This window comes from Lissotriton vulgaris, chromosome 1_1, assembly GCF_964263255.1.
Source record: "Lissotriton vulgaris chromosome 1_1, aLisVul1.2, whole genome shotgun sequence".
In the NCBI taxonomy this organism is placed as follows: Eukaryota; Metazoa; Chordata; class Amphibia; order Caudata; family Salamandridae; genus Lissotriton; species Lissotriton vulgaris.
This window is the reverse complement of record NC_141685.1, coordinates 605,205,442-605,223,663: the sequence shown is the minus strand read 5'-3', so window position 1 is coordinate 605,223,663 and position 18,222 is coordinate 605,205,442. Positions and strand designations below refer to the sequence as shown.

Here is an 18,222-nt window from a genome sequence, read left to right as displayed (position 1 = left end):
TCTTCCACGGATGCTGACACCTTTTTCTGTCTGGCTTCCTAAAGTTGGAGATCTAGTCCAAGAGAAGCTGGAGAACAAAAAAGAATTTGGTCCATCGTACCGTGCACCGGTCCCATTCCTTGGTTTGAAGGGCACCCAAACTGTGATTCTAGCTCCGCTACCTGGTCGTAAGGAGAATCGATACATTTCAATCGAGCATGACAAGCTACATCATATGGCCGATACTAAATAGTATGCCTACAAGCATTCTGCGTCGGGATGTTTCACTTCATCCAATGGCTTCTGTTTACCGACAACTCCCCAACAAATGGAGAGGGTGATGGAATCTTCAATTGATTTGTTGCCTGTTTTACCTTTTACATCTACAACTGTGGAGAATTTGTATGCATCCCCACCAGTCGAAATTATAATAGACATTCATGAAAGCACAATTCATTCACCTTCCAAAGAAAACAGCCCCCATTGTTTCAGCTAGGTTCCAGTGGTTACTATATCGACCGTGATAACTTTTGTTCTAATACATCTTCATTGTCTTCACCTATGGCAGAGCCCCCTCCACGGATTTATGTTTTCATCTCCTGGTTAAAAAGAACTTACCTGGTCCCACCATGGACATACATCTGGATTGTTCTGATGATGGTGTTCCTCTTCATGTGGATTGGATTTGTGACTGTGTTTTTTCCAATGAATAATGGCCATTACTTACCTGAACGCTCTGCTGTAGACTAGGGTGACTGAGTTCTGGCCCCTCTCATAAAACGAAAAAGGATCAAGCCCTAGTAAATTTTTCAGCATTCCCAATTTTTTATGGTATCGTTTGGGATAACATACCGTTCAATGGCCATGGTCCTACAGAAACGTTGCAAATTCCATACATAGTCCATGTTTCTTTAGGTGATGTGGTTGTGCCTGGAATTCACTCCAATGTTAACTCTGTTTACACACTTTTTTTCTGATTTGAAATATTATACTGCTTTTGATACTGAAGATTTATATTTACATTATGCTGATTTGTTCTGTTATCAACATTATGGCCATCATTCTTTTACACAAAACCAATACTCAGAGACCACATTTTAATTATACACAATGGGAGCATTGCCCAACCCCATTACAGGGGAGCTCAAATAACCGAGAAGAGTAAATTTATATACATTACTGGTTACAATCTCTCAGATCCAGTGTCCTATTTTTACAAATTGAAGAAGCCTACCCACGCCAAATACATGCTGACCCATACTAAATTGGTCTAGTTGTGTTCCTTTGTAACAGATTTGTCCCTCAAAAAGGTTATGATTAATGAAAGAACATGGTTGATTTAAAATTCATTTGTGCTACCAAAGATTGGCAAGTGTGGGGCTGCTAATGTTGAATCAGACTGTCCAGCAACCTACTTGCTTGCTTTGGTTTAGCTACAGTTAAAAATGTGAATACTCCCTACATTCTGTCATTGGCTGAGGAATTAATTGTCATGTTTCAGAATGGTACCCTTAACTCTTCTCAAATTGATGCTTTGGTTTGGGTACTGTGGCCAACGAGCTCTAATGCTTGTCAATTATGCTTTATTAATGCAATGAAAGAGTTTACACAAAGTAGACCTGATTCTTGTTTTTCACATTCACATACAGTTACCACATATTCTTATGGTAAATTATGTCAACAATGGTTCAAACATTCTACACTGTCATCATTGAAACTACATCTTTCCCTTTTATCAGGTGACATTGATATTGCTGATTTTCTTTTGGGTCCGAAATCCCCTCGCATTCAAAGTTTTGTTTATGCAGCATATAATGAATTTTGGAAGCTGCCGCAGATGGAAGCTGCTGTGCACGGACGTCAAATAGACCAAGATAATTTAGAAAAGTTCTAGCTGTAATTGATAACAGCATTAACACTCTGCCTTCTTGTATATATACTTAAGATAATATTGTATATTCTGTAGCTGACATTGTTCAAAATGAAGTATCTGTTTTGTATCATGTTCACAATCAGCTGCGTTCTGGTATGCAATTTGGTTGAACCTTGCAAACACTTGAAGTGGGAAAGTACGATGAGATTACCTAAATGCTTCCGTACTATTTTTATCATTTAAATTGACAGATAAACAAAACTGATGTCAATGAAAAATGCTACATTTACAATGTTACATATTGAAAAACTAGAACAGTTACCTTAGTCAATGGAAGAAACTGATTAAGCTGTGTGGATAATACATGGGGTTATGTCATTCCCCATCTCACTGTTCCAGTTTACAGCCTGTATGAAACACTATCCAGTTGATAGATATGAAACACTTGGTAGTCGCTGTATTCATGAATTATGGCCCTTGCCTTTCATATTTCGATGTCAACGATGTCAGCTCAGTTTCAATTCTCCAGTCTCTATTTCCTTATTGATCCCTCTTTCACAAACAGTCAAACAGGCTCTATTGCCTTGTGTTGCAACTCATCTCATGGAGGGGGTTGGTTAGAGGGGTAAAAAGGGAAAGGGTGTCTCTGACAGCCCTCTTCCCTGAGAGGTAATAATGAAGGAGATCTGAAAGTCTATTTGTGCTTGTCCACTGCCCCACTTGCAATCAGATGACCTCTGGTGATATCATTTAGGGGTTATAGATGATCCAGAGTGCTTGAACTATGTAGCTTTTTCAACACATTCATCCAATTGGGTCTGTTCTAGAACCTCCTATTCTTATACAATGGATTTCAATAACACCTCTAACCTCTGAATGCCTAGATTAGCCCAATTCCTACTCAAACTATTTTTTTCCTGTCACCACCTACCCCACTTACATTTAATGTACGCAGTACAAACTATAAACACTATCTGACTTATATTTTTAGAAATTAGAATAATGCTCAACACTCTATGACCTAGTTCGAGAGCTGCACACTAGAAATTCCTCTAACCAAGCATCTCCACAGAAAAAACTCTCTTTACTTTGTACCTGGGTCTATTGGATCTATTGTGTGTAGGTTGTTTCAACTCCAGTAACTAGGGGCCATATGTATCACGGCCAAATGAGTTCGCAAACGCCGAAATTCGCAGAATTTCGGCGTTTGCGATCCCATTTTCGCAAAATGGTATGTATCAAACAATTTGGGTGCAAAATAAGGAATCGCAAAATTTGCCATTCCTTATTTTGCAATTGCATTTAAGGAATCGCAAATTTTGCGATTCCTTAAATGCAATGTATCAAGGAAAAAAAAATCCAAAATGCCCTTAAGGAATCGCAAATTACCACCAACTTCTAGTTGGTGGTAAGTTGCGAATTCTTTTAAAAAAGCATTTTTTTGAAAATCCAATGGTGACATGTGAAGCTCATACATGCCCTTAGGGCATGTATGTGCGCCATATGCACACACATGTCATTTTCAGGGGTGCAGCAGGGTGTTCTTGAGACACCCCTGCACCCTTGAAATTATTCTCAATTTGCGATTAGCAAATTGCGAATCGCAAATTGAGAATAATTTCCCAGTCATTCCTATGGGCCTCCTGGCCCAAACAAATGAATGGGAAATTATTCCTTAATTGCGATTAGCAATTTGGTAATCGCAATTAAGGAATTTTAAGGAATGGCTAAAAAGAAGCGAATTTCTACATACATACCATTTTGCGATTTCTAAATAGCGATTTCTTAAAATTCGCTATTTATGGCCCTTTATCTCAGCCTATACACCTGCTTTATAGAAGAAACTTTGCTAGCACACCAATCCTAGTTAAAATGATTTATTGACAAAAGAAAAATGTATAATCTATAAATCACAGTGTCATAATTGTCCTTTGCAACACTAGGTGGAACAAGCTCATAGACAGAAGGCAGGATGCAAATTTATAGCCTGAGATAGACCTGTTTCAGGTTTGGTCAGCTTTGTGTCTTACAGTAAGCACACACAGGTGGCTTGTTGGAAATTGTGGAACTGAGAACGGATTGCCCTCAAATACTTACAAATATGTAAACAGTTTTGATTGATCAATCACTTCTCACTTTCCATCCTAGAGAATCAAGATGCTATTGTAGCTCTTTGTCAGAGATTGGCACTTCCTGAAAGGAATGCTAGCATGAGCAAGAAAATATTGCCAAAGCAAGTTATGGTTACACTTGTGCCAAATGTGATTAAATTCCACTCACAGAGCTCTGTAGAGTTTAGTTCAGTAGGTCAAATAGTAGAGGGTTGGAAGAGGCATGGAGCAGCATGGATTCAGTGAGTAAGCTTAGGAAATATTACTGTTTTGCATTTGAATCTGGGTATATGGAGATCTGCCCTAGAGTAACGTCAGATCACAATCCCATACTCTTTTCGTTTAGTATAACTCAAAGGGCACCGTAACCCAGACCTTTTACGTTCGCTAGATATTTATTAGCAGACTTAGAGTTTGTAGCACAACTTAAGGAGCACATTAAAGAATTTATCGAAATAAATATTAATACTCCCTCACTCCTATCGGTATGGGGTGCCTGTAAGGCCGCTATGAGAGGATTTGCTCAACAGTTTATATTCAACGAAAACGCAAAGTGTAAGAGAAAGAGAAAGATGGCTACATCGAATATTATGATACTTGAAAAACAACTTGCTGATACACTTAGATCTTGCGGGCAAAGCATGCAACATATCGTTCAATTAGAAACTAAATTAGTCACTCCACGTTCAGCATTAAAAAGCTCGCTTAGGGAGAGAAATAGTTTTAAAATACACAAATTTAAACTGTGCGGAGATAAGGTTGGGAAGGTCCTCGCTTACAAAGTCGCAGACGATAGCGCAGCAACATTAATTAAATCTATTAAGGGCCCTCATGACATCTTGCATAGTCAACCGGCACAAATATTGGATCAGTTTGTTTCATACTATGGAAAATTGTATACCCCCGAGAGCTGCCCTAGGGAGGACCATATACAAATATATATCAATAAGACCTTGCCTATAGGAGATTATTTAGAACAAGAATGTATTGATCGATTGGAGGAAGAGGTTACATTAACGGAGCTGCGCCTTGCTATCAACTCTCTCCCTTCTAATAAGGCGGCAGGGGAGGACACACTCCCCATAGAACTCTATAAAATATGCGCGGATGAACTACTACCACTTCTTTACTTAGTTATTAACCAAATTGGTGACACAGGGAAAGCTCCTGATTCTTGGAAGACAGCTAAGATTATGTTTTTAAAAAAAAAATTACCTACCAACGGATTGTGGGTCTTACAGACCCATCTTCTTGATAAACGCTGACGCAAAAGCGTATTCTAAACTCCTGGCAACACGGCTGGCTCCACTTATGCCGAGGCTTGTTAATGCTCAACAACACGGCTTTGTTATAGGGAGGGATACAACCACCCATGTTAACATGGCCATAACTGCTTTTGATGTGGCTGCAACTAATCTCACCCCACTCGGTATGATACTTTTACACACGGAAAAGGCATTTGACCGAGTAGGGTGGGATTATTTGTGGGGGGTGTTGAAGCAATTTGGCCTAAAGGGTCGATACTTGAGAAGTATACAGGCTTTGTATAAGGAATCCAATGCTAAGATAAGCTATGCTGGGATAATGTCTTCAAACTTTTCAGTCTTAAGGGGAACACAGCAGGGGTGTCCGCTATCACCCCTGCTTTTTGCTCTCTCAATGGAGACATTTATTAATGCTCTCCAGACCCAATCTAAGATCAGACCTTTCCAGCATGAAGATAACATTCTTAAAATCACAGCTTATGCTGATGATTTAGCGGTTTTCACGACAAATGTGGCGGACGCCATGTTTAGGATTACTGAAGAAGCTAATAATTTTGGTGTCATCTCCGGCTATAAATTAAATAAAAACAAAACTCAAGTTATAATGAACCGCCAATCTCACTCTCCAGTGCAGGGTATGTGTCAGGCCGCGGCATATTTAGGGGTGAAGATATATGCTAAGATCGGAGATATAAACACACTTAATTATGACACTCTATTAAAAGAAGTGGGCGTCCTCCTGAAAAAATGGCATAAGATTCCGCTTAATCTGATAGGGCGAATTAATCTAATTAAGATGAACATTCTGCCAAAATGTTTATATCTTTTCAGGTCTATTCCTCTTTGCGTTCACAATTCGTTTTTTTTTTAAATTAGACGGCATTCTCAGTAGTTTTTTATGGGGCTATAAAAAAATCTTGAAGATCGATTTCGATATTAAAGCTCCCACTTGATAAGGGTGGTCTTAACTTTCCTGATTTCGGAACCTATTTTTTTGTGACCTTTTTGGGACGGCTCCGTAGTCTGTACGTTGTAAATAATCAATTTTTTTTTCACCAGTTTATGCTTGGAAGAGATGGGAAACAGTTCTTGGCAAGAGTGCAAGACCCGTATTACTTTAAACGTGTTAAATTTAAGACTGCGAAGGATGCAGTTCGAATTGAATCTGATTTTGACCCTTTGTAGAACTTCTTTTTTTCATATTGATTTGCCATTATGGGATAACCCAGGGCTTCCGGGTATTTTTAGTGATAAAACAGGGCACGACTGGGCCAATTTTGGTATTAAGTTTTTAGGAGACTTATATGGCACAGCGGGTTTCTTACATTTTGAAACATTGAAACTTTTATATAAATTGCCTGAAACTATGCGTTTTAAATACATCCAAATAAGGGATTTTTTTATACGCAAGATGAGTCTGAAGGAAGTGAGTGACTCTGATATTTTGACTTGCTTTTATTCGGGCAATAGGAAATCATTAATTAGTGTGGGATACAAGTGCCTTAGTCAAAACAGAATAGATGATTGTCCAAAAATGGCTCTAAAATGGACCACTAGACTAGGATTTATTGTAACAGCCCAGAATATCTCTGCTGCACTAGTTAATATCAAAAGAGTGGTACAATCTTCAAGCTTAAAGCTCAAATCTCATAAAACTATATTTCATTTATATTACACTCCACCAAGAATTTCGCAAAACAGTGCATTTAGCGACCGGACTAAATGTCCTAAATGTGGTCTGGTGGCAGCAGACCTCGAACACACGATTTATTCATGTCCCTCATTAACTAAGTACTGGATAGGTATAGAAAATATCTTTCTCCAAAAACGAGTGATTAATTTTGCACTATCAGCAGCCTCAGTTATATTGGCTATAAACTCTACTAATAGCTTTAATAAAGATTTGTTAAATATTCTACTGTCCTGTGCGAGATTGGTCATAGCTAGAGCTTGGATCTCTGTGAATCCACCTTATACGATGGAGTGGTGGGCTCTCGTTAATAAAATTCACACTATGGAAGGTTCACTTGCCAAGATTAGAGGAACTAAAGCAATGGGAACATTTGTTAAGATTTGGGGTAACTTTCTGTAAGATGTGCAATGTTACTGACTACGGATGCTATGGTGTTATGTTGACTTTATTTACCGGCAAGGGTTATTACCTGTTCTATTGGGGTTCTATTGTGTTTAAACAAAGATCACAGGAAATGTGAAGAGACTGCTTTATTTCATATTTTTATTTGTCTACACTATTTTGTAAATTGCAATTGTAAAATACCTGGGCTTGTTTGTCAATAAAAAAAAAAAAGGAAATATTACTGTTTTGCAAATCAAGCAAATTTTGTGATGTCTCGCAGGTTGTATCATGGTCAAACATGGATTTCGTTAGTACTAGTATAAAATAAGCCTGTTATAAAGAACATACTCATTTTTGTGTTTGCTCGAAGGCTACATCATGGATTGATATGCTTCCACTTTTGGTGTATGGAAACGCCTGTTATGAAAGTCATTCACATTTTGGTGAAGGTTTGCATGTTTTTTCATCATGCAAGGAGTACATATGCTTTGTATTCATGAGTTGTAACTACAGAGTTGTATCTATCTTTCAGATTATGTGAGCACAGTTGGTTGTTGGAATATCATTGATTCTAGTTTGGTTTCAGTGTGTCAGAAGCAGGACTTCATTCTCGTTTCTGATGTAGCATGATATTTCATCTTTGTTGATGATATGTTAGGTGTGCTGTTCAGGGGCAGTCTGACATTAATGTCATGGTCAGAAGAAGGTGATCATTCTAGTTTCTCTGTGTTACAGTTAGTCTCCACTTCCTTCTGATACAGAGATATGTGCTCTATTTAAACCACAACGATCAGGTGGAGCACAGCCATTTTTTCTGCATCCTTCTAAACTTCTGGTGATGTATGGTACTCTATCTTTCTGATAGTTATGAATTCCAGTATGTTAGACCTGTCTGACTTTTTGGCGTAGTCCCTCCAATTTATTATTTATTTTGTCCCCTTTTCTCCCCTCATACCTTTATTTATTTTTGTGTCCACTAGCTTTTTCAAGGTGTTGGTCTAGGGGATAGGTGCTCTTTTTCCCTCATAATCATCCACCTCAGTTTAGGTGCCTTTTCCTGTCAGGGATTTACTGAAGTTCACAAAATGGTGGCCACTAACTGTTCCCAACTGCCACATCCTAGACTGCCCCATAGGTTAACATTAGGCCTTCTAGAACCTTCTGGACTCTACTGGACCCTGTGTGGTTTGGCTATAAAAGGGCATGGGTCAGGGAGCCATTTTGTGTAGTCCAGGGAGTGGAGGAGAGAGGCAGTGGTGTGAGGAGGAGGACGCACTGGAAGCAGTTAGTTTGTCCTTGTGATAGACAACCACTACAGGAAGACGTTCCCCCTTTGGCCCCTGACCAAACCCTCCCAACCGCCTTCTTCTTCTGTGAGGTTGGCCTGACTGTGGCGAAAAAACCCCCCTTGAGCCCCTGGCCCCACTGTCCCCTGTCGTCCTCGCTCCTGCGGGGAATCTTCTCCCTACTTCCCTTTAGTAGAGCTTCACCTACCAGCGTTGTGGTGGAAGCGGATTGGAGCGAGGTGTGGTGTCCTGCACCTCCACGAAGCTGCAGGGGAGAGGCCAGTGACCGCGGAGCATTGGTGGCCCTGAGGAGGTGAGCGTTCCGCTCTGGGCAGTCTCAACAGTGCAGCAGGGTGAGGAGAGAGAGCGCAGGCTTGGGAGCAGAGTCAGGGCGGGCGAGCAGCAAGTAAGGCGGCGCCAAGCGGGAACACTAGTCACCCGCGCCTGCGCTGCCTCGCATTCAGAAGTGTGGAAGCAGCCCGAGTGACGCGCAGGCCTGCGGGAGGCGGGGTAGAGTGAGGAGCGTGTCTCTGAGGCGAGCCGCCTCGGTGAGCGGCGGCCTTCGGAAACACGGAAGCGTCCAGGTGACGCGCAGGACCAGTGAAGGGCCGGAAGACACCTTTGGCGGGATCCGACGGGAGGCGGAGGAGCCTCTCTTGAAGGAACCAGGGAGGAAACGCCCCCGTCCCTCACCGCCTACGGAGCCTTACATCTCGCATTGTTCGGAGGGAATCGGCTTAAGAAGCAAGCCGCCCCTCGTGGAGCTCCTCTTGTGGCTTACCTCCCCTTCCTCCAATAATTCTAGACGGCGAGGCAAGGGACCCACATTGGAAGTAAGGAGAGTGGGGTTGTGGGAAGCCAGAGTGCAGGGAGCCTCTTCTTGCGGCACAGAAGTAAATGCACAGGAAGTTAAGTCACGAACCTTCACAGATTTATAACGGAGACTTTTAGGTCTATAAAATTGTAAGGGCCTCAGGTCCTGAAACTGGGTCAGGAGAAGATCTGGTATTAGGGGTGGCAAAGGAGATTGGTCATAATAGTTCTACAGGGTGTAATTCCTGGGTCATCTGCCTGGAGAACCTACTTTATATGTCCATGCTAAGGTTTCACTGAAGTAAATGTGCTTATGTTATGTTATGTTATGTTATGTTATAATGGCTTTTGTAGAGCGCGCGGCTACTCAAAAAGAGTGTCCCGGCGCTTTAAAAAGGAGGGCTGCAGACTGCTAACATATATTGATTCTCCTCACTCCTGTCTTTTGCTCGATGACTGTACCTCTTTATTAGAAAGTGTGTGGGAAGGTGGGGTGTAATTGGAGGAAACTATAGAGGATTATCAAATGTCCATCTGCCCTACTTCCCACTACGTTGAATTGTACTGATATGAAACTGTAGAAAATAGAAGGCTTAATGTGATCTCTACTGAAACTGACAGAGCTAATGTAATGAACTGTTGATGCTGGGTAATGATTTGATTTGGCAACTTTAAAAGTATTATTATCATTTTTCAAGACAAACTGTAAAGTACTAAACTGTGATTTCTAAAGACAAGAGAGCAAATATTATTTTTATAAACAAGCTCGTATTTTTCCAAACAGTGGTGTAGTGTCATTTTTGGGTGTTACTGCGTTAATTTACTGCTGGGTGGTTTGCAACCTTCACACATGTGCCTCTAGTGAATGTGACTTACCCTAGGCCAGGCTACCCTAGGTGACCTGACATAGTTAGGTTCCAACAAGTTGGTGTCTAGCGGTGGGATCCTGACTGTGGTTGCAGCTACTCAGTAGTAATTGAACGTAATACACTAGCCTACACCAGGAGTTTTCTCCTAGCGGCCCTCCTAATTTGTCCTTTTGTTTTTCCAAATTTGTTCCTGGTGGTGGGGTGGAGGTGGCTTTAGGTTGCCCTTGCAACTCTAATTTCCCTGTGTGGATAATCTGGTTTTGCCTACCTCAAAATGGAGTTTGCATTAGAAAAACTAGACACCTATTCTGTGGCTCAGCTGAACGATTTCTGCCAGCAAATGGGGGTATTTTTTAAGCATGGTGCCAGGAAGGGGGAACTCCAAACCAGTCTAAGGGCTTGGGTGGAGGCACACAGAGAAGGGAAGGAGGAGGATGAAGGGGCAGACCGGGACACGGTGGTAGAGATAGATGGGTTATTCCACTCTGAGGGGGAAAACTTACTCCCAGGACCAGTGTCCTACTCTAGGAGGGGCAGTAGCGCCTCTGGGGGAAGCTTAACTGAAGTCGAGCTCACTGACCGGAGGGAAAAAAGGCAATTGAGATGGGAGTTGGCTAAGCTGGAGCAGGAGAAGGAGGAGAGGAGGATGGCCCATGAGTTCAGGTTGAAGGAATTAGAACTCCAGAGCCTGCGAAGGGGGTCCTCTCCTGAAATGAATGGTGGCAGCGAATCAAAAGAGACAGCCAGGGAGTCCAGACCCTATTTACCAAAAGACCTTATAGCTAGCTTTAGTCAGGGGGATGACATAGCCAAATGGTTGGCTGCCTATGAGGTCTCCCTAAGAGCCCATGGGGTGCAGGAGAAGCACTGGGGGGGTGGTTTGTATAAATACATGCCTCCTGCTGGTCGGGACACCTTGCTGGCCCTAGAACCAGAGGAACAAACCAACTACCCCACCATGAAGCTGGCGTTGGTAAGGAAGTTTGGGCTTACCCCAGAAAGGTACCGTCAGAAGTTCAGGGGGAGCCACAAATTAAGCACCCAGAACTGGGTGGACTTCCTTGACTACGCCAGAAAGGCCTTAGAGGGCTGGGTCAAGGGCAGTGAGGTGAAGGATTATGAGGGGTTGTATGATCTATTTTTGAAAGAGCACCTCCTCGAGAAATGTTTTCCCGAGCTGCGCCAACACCTGGTGGACAGCAAGCTGACCAATCCCCGGAAGCTTGCAGAGGAGGCGGACATCTGGGCAAGTACCCGGGTGTCCTCAAAGGGGACTGGAGGGGATTCCCAAAAGGCCGGACAGGGCACCCCCCAGAAGAAGGAGGGGGGAGATAAAAAGAAGGAGTTCTCTAAAGGTCCCCAAAACAATTTCCAAGGAAAGGGAACAGGTTTCACCCCTAAGGCGAACCCGCCCAGAAACCCTAATCCTGGCCAAAGCCAGCAGCCAAGGGTTCTCCACTGCTTTGAGTGTGGTGGTGTTGGACATTTTAAGGGAGATGTCAGATGCCCAAAGAGACCACCCCCTCCCACCGGAGGAAAACCACCGGGAGTAGCTAGTGTAGCGCTCGGGGAGGAGTTGCCCTTAGATAAGGGGGGTGAGTGGGCGGGTGTCACCTTAGTGTCCCTGGGGGAACGGGAGATGGTTCCTAAGATCCAGGTGCCCCCAAATACTGCAAAGTATGGGCAATGGGTCACCATCAATGGCCAGAGAGGGGAGGCTCTGAGAGATACAGGAGCCAGTATGACTATGGTGAGAAGTCAGCTGGTGTCTCCAGAGCAGGTGGTTCCCCATGTACTCCACCCCGCCGCGATGGCTGACGGCAGAATGGGCCACTATCCAGTGGCTGAGGTTCCCTTTGAGTGGGAAGGGGTTGCAGGTTCACTTCGAGTTGCCGTAAGCCCTGCCGTGCCAGTTGATTGTCTGCTGGGGAATGACAGGGAGCACAACACTTGGAGAGAGGTGGAATACCGGACGCACTCTGCGATGCAGGGTGCACCTGACTGGGCCTGTGTGAGCACACGGTCTGCGACTGCCCGGAGAGGGAGTTCGCCTGGGTTGGAGCCTGGAACAATGGCCCAACCCGCTGCCAAAAAGGGACAGACCCGGAGACAGGAAGAGCCTGCTTCGGCTTCCACACCCCATGTGACAGATCGGCCACCTGCGGTGGTGGACCAGGAGTCCGTGGAGGGGGAAGTAGACTCTCTGGAGGATTTACCCATCCCTGCTGAGTGGCATGTGGAGGGAGGTCCTACCAGAGAGGAATTCTGTAAGGGGCAGAGGGAGTGCCCTACCCTTGAGGGACTGAGGCGTCAGGCTGAAGCCCAGGTAGCAGGTGATGTTACGGGACACTACCATATTTACTGGGAGGATGGACTCCTCTACAGTGAACCCAAGGTACCCTTACCTGGTTCATCAAGGGCCTTGGTAGTCCCGCAACAATACCAAGCCTTTCTGCTGGAATTGGCTCATGCTATACCCTTGGCAGGACACTTAGGTCAGGACAAGACCTTTGCTCGGCTTGTCCTCCACTTTTACTGGCCTCAGATGAAAGTGGCGTCCAACACTTACTGTCGGACATGTGTATCCTGCCAGGCCAGTGGGAAAACAGGGGTGAATCTGAAGGCTCCCCTGGAACCACTTCCAGTCGTTAGCGCCCCCTTTGAAAGGGTGGGCATCGACATTGTAGGGCCTTTAGATCCACCAACAGCTGGTCACAGGTTCATCCTGGTTCTGGTGGATCATGCCACACGGTACCCAGAGGCAATTCCTCTGAGGACAGTCACTGCACCTGTGGTGGCTAGAGCCCTGATGAGGATCTTTACCCGAGTGGGTTTCCCCAAAGAAGTTGTGTCTGACAGGGGGACCAACTTTATGTCAGCTTACATGCGGGCAATGTGGAAGGAGTGTGGAGTGACCTACCGGTTCACCACTCCTTACCACCCCCAGTCGAATGGACTGGTTGAGAGGTTCAACAAAACCTTGAAGGGCATGATCAGAAGTCTGCCCGAAAGCCTGCAGAGGAAATGGGACGTCCTCCTACCCTGTTTGCTATTCTCTTACAGGGAAGTGCCACAGAAGGGAGTGGGCTTTAGCCCCTTTGAACTTCTGTATGGGCACCCTGTACGCGGTCCTCTCAGCCTGGTGAAGGATGGTTGGGAGAAGTCTCCCAGGAAACCCCCCCAGGATGTGGTGAGCTACATGCTGGCCTTCAGGAGCCAAATGGCGAAGTTGTGGAAGCAAGCTTCTGACAACTTGGAGGCCAGCCAGGCAGTCATGAAAGAGTGGTATGACCACAATGCTCACCAGGTGGAATTGGAGCCTGGCCAGAAAGTGTGGGTGATGGAACCTGGAGAGCTTAGTGCCCTCCAGGATCGCTGGACAGGCCCATTTGAAGTGTTGGAAAAGAAGGGTATGGCCACATACCTGGTGGACCTTAAGACCCCTCGACAGCCCTTACGGGTGCTGCATGCCGACCGACTCAAACCCCACCATGAGAGGCCCGAGGTCATTTTGATGATGGTGACTGATGGGGAAGAGGAAGCGGAAAGCGAACCTCTCCCAGACTTGTTCTCATCTGAAGAGAAGGATGGGTCAGTGGAGGGAGTGATTCTCTCTCCCACTCTAACTCCTGAACAGCGGGAGGACTGCCGCCAGATACTGGAGCAGTACTCTACGTTGTTCTCCCTTGTCCCGGGAAGGACTCACCTGTGTACCCATGATGTGGACACAGGGGACAGCCCACCAGTGAAGTCAAAGACCTACCGGCTGTCCAACAAGGTGAAGGCTAGCATCCATGGAGAGGTTGCCAAGATGCTAGAGCTGGGAGTTATTGAACCTTCCAACAGCCCTTGGTCCAGTCCGGTGGTGCTAGTGCCAAAAGCCGCTCCACCAGGCACCACACCAGAACTGAGGTTCTGTGTGGATTACCGGGGACTGAACTCAGTTACAAAGACTGATGCTCATCCGATCCCTAGGGCGGATGAATTAATTGACCGGCTAGGAGCTGCCCAATACCTAAGTACCTTTGACCTCACTTCGGGGTACTGGCAGATCTCCTTGACAGATGGAGCAAAGGAAAGGTCAGCCTTCTCCACGCCTGAGGGACACTTCCAATTTTGAGTGATGCCCTTTGGGCTCAAAAATTCCCCTGCCACATTTCAGCGGCTGGTGAACCAGGTCCTCTCTGGAATGGAGAGTTTCTCTGCTGCTTACCTGGATGACATTGCTGTCTTCAGTAGCAGTTGGGAGGACCATTTGCAACATTTGCAAGCAGTTCTCCAGGCCCTGAAGCAAGCTGGATTGACAATCAAGGCCAGCAAATGCCAGATTGGGCAGGGGTCGGTTTTGTACCTTGGACACTTGTTGGGTAGGGGGACAGTGCCGCCCCTGCAGGCAAAGATTGAGGCAATCATGGCCTGGGAACCCCCCAAGACACAGACTGAGGTCCGAGCTTTCCTGGGCCTCACAGGCTACTACCGTCGCTTTGTGAAGGGGTATGGCACTATCGTAGCGCCCCTCACAGAGCTCACCTCGAAGAAACAACCTCGACGGGTAGTTTGGACGAAAGCTTGTCAGCAAGCTTTTGAGAAACTGAAGCAGGCAATGTGTGCGGCACCGGTCCTGAGGGCCCCAGACTTCTCCAAGGAGTTCATTGTCCAGACAGATGCATCAGAACATGGCATTGGGGCAGTGTTATCACAACTAAATGAAGAGGGCCTGGATCAGCCTGTGGTCTTCTTATCCAGGAGACTGCTTCCCCGGGAACAGAAGTGGAGTGCAATTGAGAGGGAAGCCTTTGCGGTGGTGTGGGCTCTGAAGAAGTTGCAGCCATACCTGTTTGGCTCACACTTCCTGGTTCAGACTGACCACCGACCCCTTCGTTGGCTGATGCAGATGAAGGGGGAGAATCCCAAGCTGTTGAGGTGGTCCATCTCCCTACAGGGAATGGACTTCCGGGTGGAACATCGGCCTGGAGTGGACCACGCCAATGCAGACGGTCTCTCCAGGTATTTCCGCCTTAGTGATGAGGACTCCCAAGGGGTTGGGTAGTTCTCCCCACTTTCAGCTGGGGGGGACGCGTGTTAGACCTGTCTGACTTTTTGGCGTAGTCCCTCCAATGTATTATTTATTTTGTCCCCTTTTCGCCGCTCATACCTTTATTTATTTTTGTGTCCACTAGCTTTTTCAAGGTGTTGGTCTAGGGGATAGGTGCTCTTTTTCCCTCATAATCATCCACCTCAGTTTAGGTGCCTTTTCCTGTCAGGGATTTACTGAAGTTCACAAAATGGTGGCCACTAACTGTTCCCAACTGCCACATCCTAGACTGCCCCATAGGTTAACATTAGGCCTTACAGAACCTTCTGGACCCTACTGGACCCTGTGTGGTTTGGCTATAAAAGGGCATGGGTCAGGGAGCCATTTTGTGTAGTCCAGGGAGTGGAGGAGAGAGGCAGTGGTGTGAGGAGGAGGACGCACTGGAAGCAGTTAGTTTGTCCTTGTGATAGACAACCACTACAGGAAGACGTTCCCCCTTTGGCCCCTGACCAAACCCTCCCAACCGCCTTCTTCTTCTGTGAGGTTGGCCTGACTGTGGCGAAAAACCCCACCTTGAGCCCCTGGCCCCACTGTCCCCTGTCGTCCTCGCTCCTGCGGGGAATCTTCTCCCTACTTCCCTTTAGTAGAGCTTCACCTACCAGCGTTGTGGTGGAAGCGGATTGGAGCGAGGTGTGGTGTCCTGCACCTCCACGAAGCTGCAGGGGAAAGGCGAGTGACCGCGGAGCATTGGTGGCCCTGAGGAGGTGAGCGTTCCGCTCTGGGCAGTCTCAACAGTGCAGCAGGGTGAGGAGAGAGAGCGCAGGCTTGGGAGCAGAGTCAGGGCGGGCGAGCAGCAAGTAAGGCGGCGCCAAGCGGGAACACTAGTCACCCGCGCCTGCGCTGCCTCGCATTCAGAAGTGTGGAAGCAGCCCGAGTGACGCGCAGGCCTGCGGGAGGCGGGGCAGAGTGAGGAGCGTGTCTCTGAGGCGAGCCGCCTCGGTGAGCGGGCGGCCTTCGGAAACACGGAAGCGTCCAGGTGACGCGCAGGCCCAGTGAAGGGCCGGAAGACACCTTTGGCGGGATCCGACGGGAGGCGGAGGAGCCTCTCTTGAAGGAACCAGGCAGGAAACGCCCCCGTCCCTCACCGCCTACGGAGCCTTACATCTCACATTGTTCGGAGGGAATCGGCTTAAGAAGCAAGCTGCCCCTCGTGGAGCTCCTCTTGTGGCTTACCTCCCCTTCCTCCAATAATTCCAGACGGCGAGGCAAGGGACCCACATTGGAAGTAAGGAGAGTGGGGTTGTGGGAAGCCAGAGTGCAGGAGCCTCTTCTTGCGGCACAGAAGTAAATGCACAGGAAGTTAAGTCACGAACCTTCACAGATTTATAACGGAGACTTTTAGGTCTATAAAATTGTAAGGGCCTCGGGTCCTGAAACTGGGTCAGGAGAAGATCTGGTATTTGGGGTGGCAAAGGAGATTGGTCATAATAGTTCTACAGGGTGTAATTCCTGGGTCATCTGCCTGGAGAACCTACTTTATATGTCCATGCTAAGGTTTCACTGAAGTAAATGTGCTTATTGATTCTCCTCACTCCTGTCTTTTGCTCGATGACTGTACCTCTTTATTAGAAAGTGTGTGGGAAGGAGGGGTGTAATTGGAGGAAACTATAGAGGATTAATCAAATGTCCATCTGCCCTACTTCCCACTACGTTGAATTCTACAGATATGAAACTGTAGAAAATAGAAGGGTTAATGTGATCTCTACTGAAACTGACAGAGCTAATGTAATGAACTGTTGATACTGGGTAATGATTTGATTTGGCAACTTTAAAAGTATTATTATCATTTTTCAAGACAAACTGTAAAGTACTAAACTGTGATTTCTAAAGACAAGAGAGCAAATATTATTTTTATAAACAAGCTCGTATTTTTCCAAACAGTGGTGTAGTGTCATTTTTGGGTGTTATTGCGTTAATTTACTGCTGGGTGGTTTGCAACCTTCACACATGTGCCTCTAGTGAATGTGACTTACCCTAGGCCAGGCTACCCTAGGTGACCTGACATAGTTAGGTTCCAACACAGTATATATGGCCAATCCTTGTGATTCTGTGTCTTGCACATTTTTAGGCTAATTCCTTTAATAGAAAATGATGGGAGGAGCTTTAGGTAAATCATGCTACGGTACGCATACGAGTGAATTCATGAGAAGAGCTTTTGTAGAAGCCTTTATGGTCCAATATGACATAGACTTCTTCCGGCACAATATGAGCACATGATGCATGTTGGATATGTGGACTTCTACCAGGTCTTTCACGTGATAGTAAACAGCCCACCAAGGAAAAACATTCCTGCATCTCCAAAACCAGATTATTCCTCCAATCTACAGAAAGCGCAGTGTTTCTCAGTACTCTTTTGTATTAACAACTACACAAAAGATGTATATAAGTATCTTTCATTGGTGATGCAAGTATACTAGGAATATGAACAGTTTACTTAAAAAACAACTGATTTATTCCGCTGAAATAATTCTAGTCTTCATATAATTTGCCTTTCCGGTTTCATCTCAAAGCCAGGACAGAAATCTACTTACAATGTCCTGTGGAGCCTTTCACTTAGCTTAGGACTGTCATACTGATGGAATCTCTGCGAGGTTGAAGAGGGCCCAATCTGGTTTCAGAAATACATGTCATTCAGCTTTCATAAACAATACGCAGCTATAGGTTTCCTAGTCACCTATGTCCTGGAAGCCAGAGCCACAATGCAATACTTTGGGGATCACCATTAAGTGCTTAATTTGCAAATAAATAACTACAGGTATCTAATTGTTTCTAAGGAGCTCACTGCCAGCTCTGTCAAATGCCAGCAATGTCTCATACCAAGGATACCCAGGATTGGTTCCATATATTGCTCTTT

General features: G+C 45.6%; 1 protein-coding gene across 1 annotated transcript in view; it reads left to right on the top strand.

Annotated features, from left to right (window-relative positions):
* LOC147747555 (ferric reductase 1-like) overlaps positions 1 to 18,222 on the top strand; it is a 553,652-nt gene that overhangs the window by 480,782 nt on the left and 54,648 nt on the right. The window lies entirely within an intron of this gene.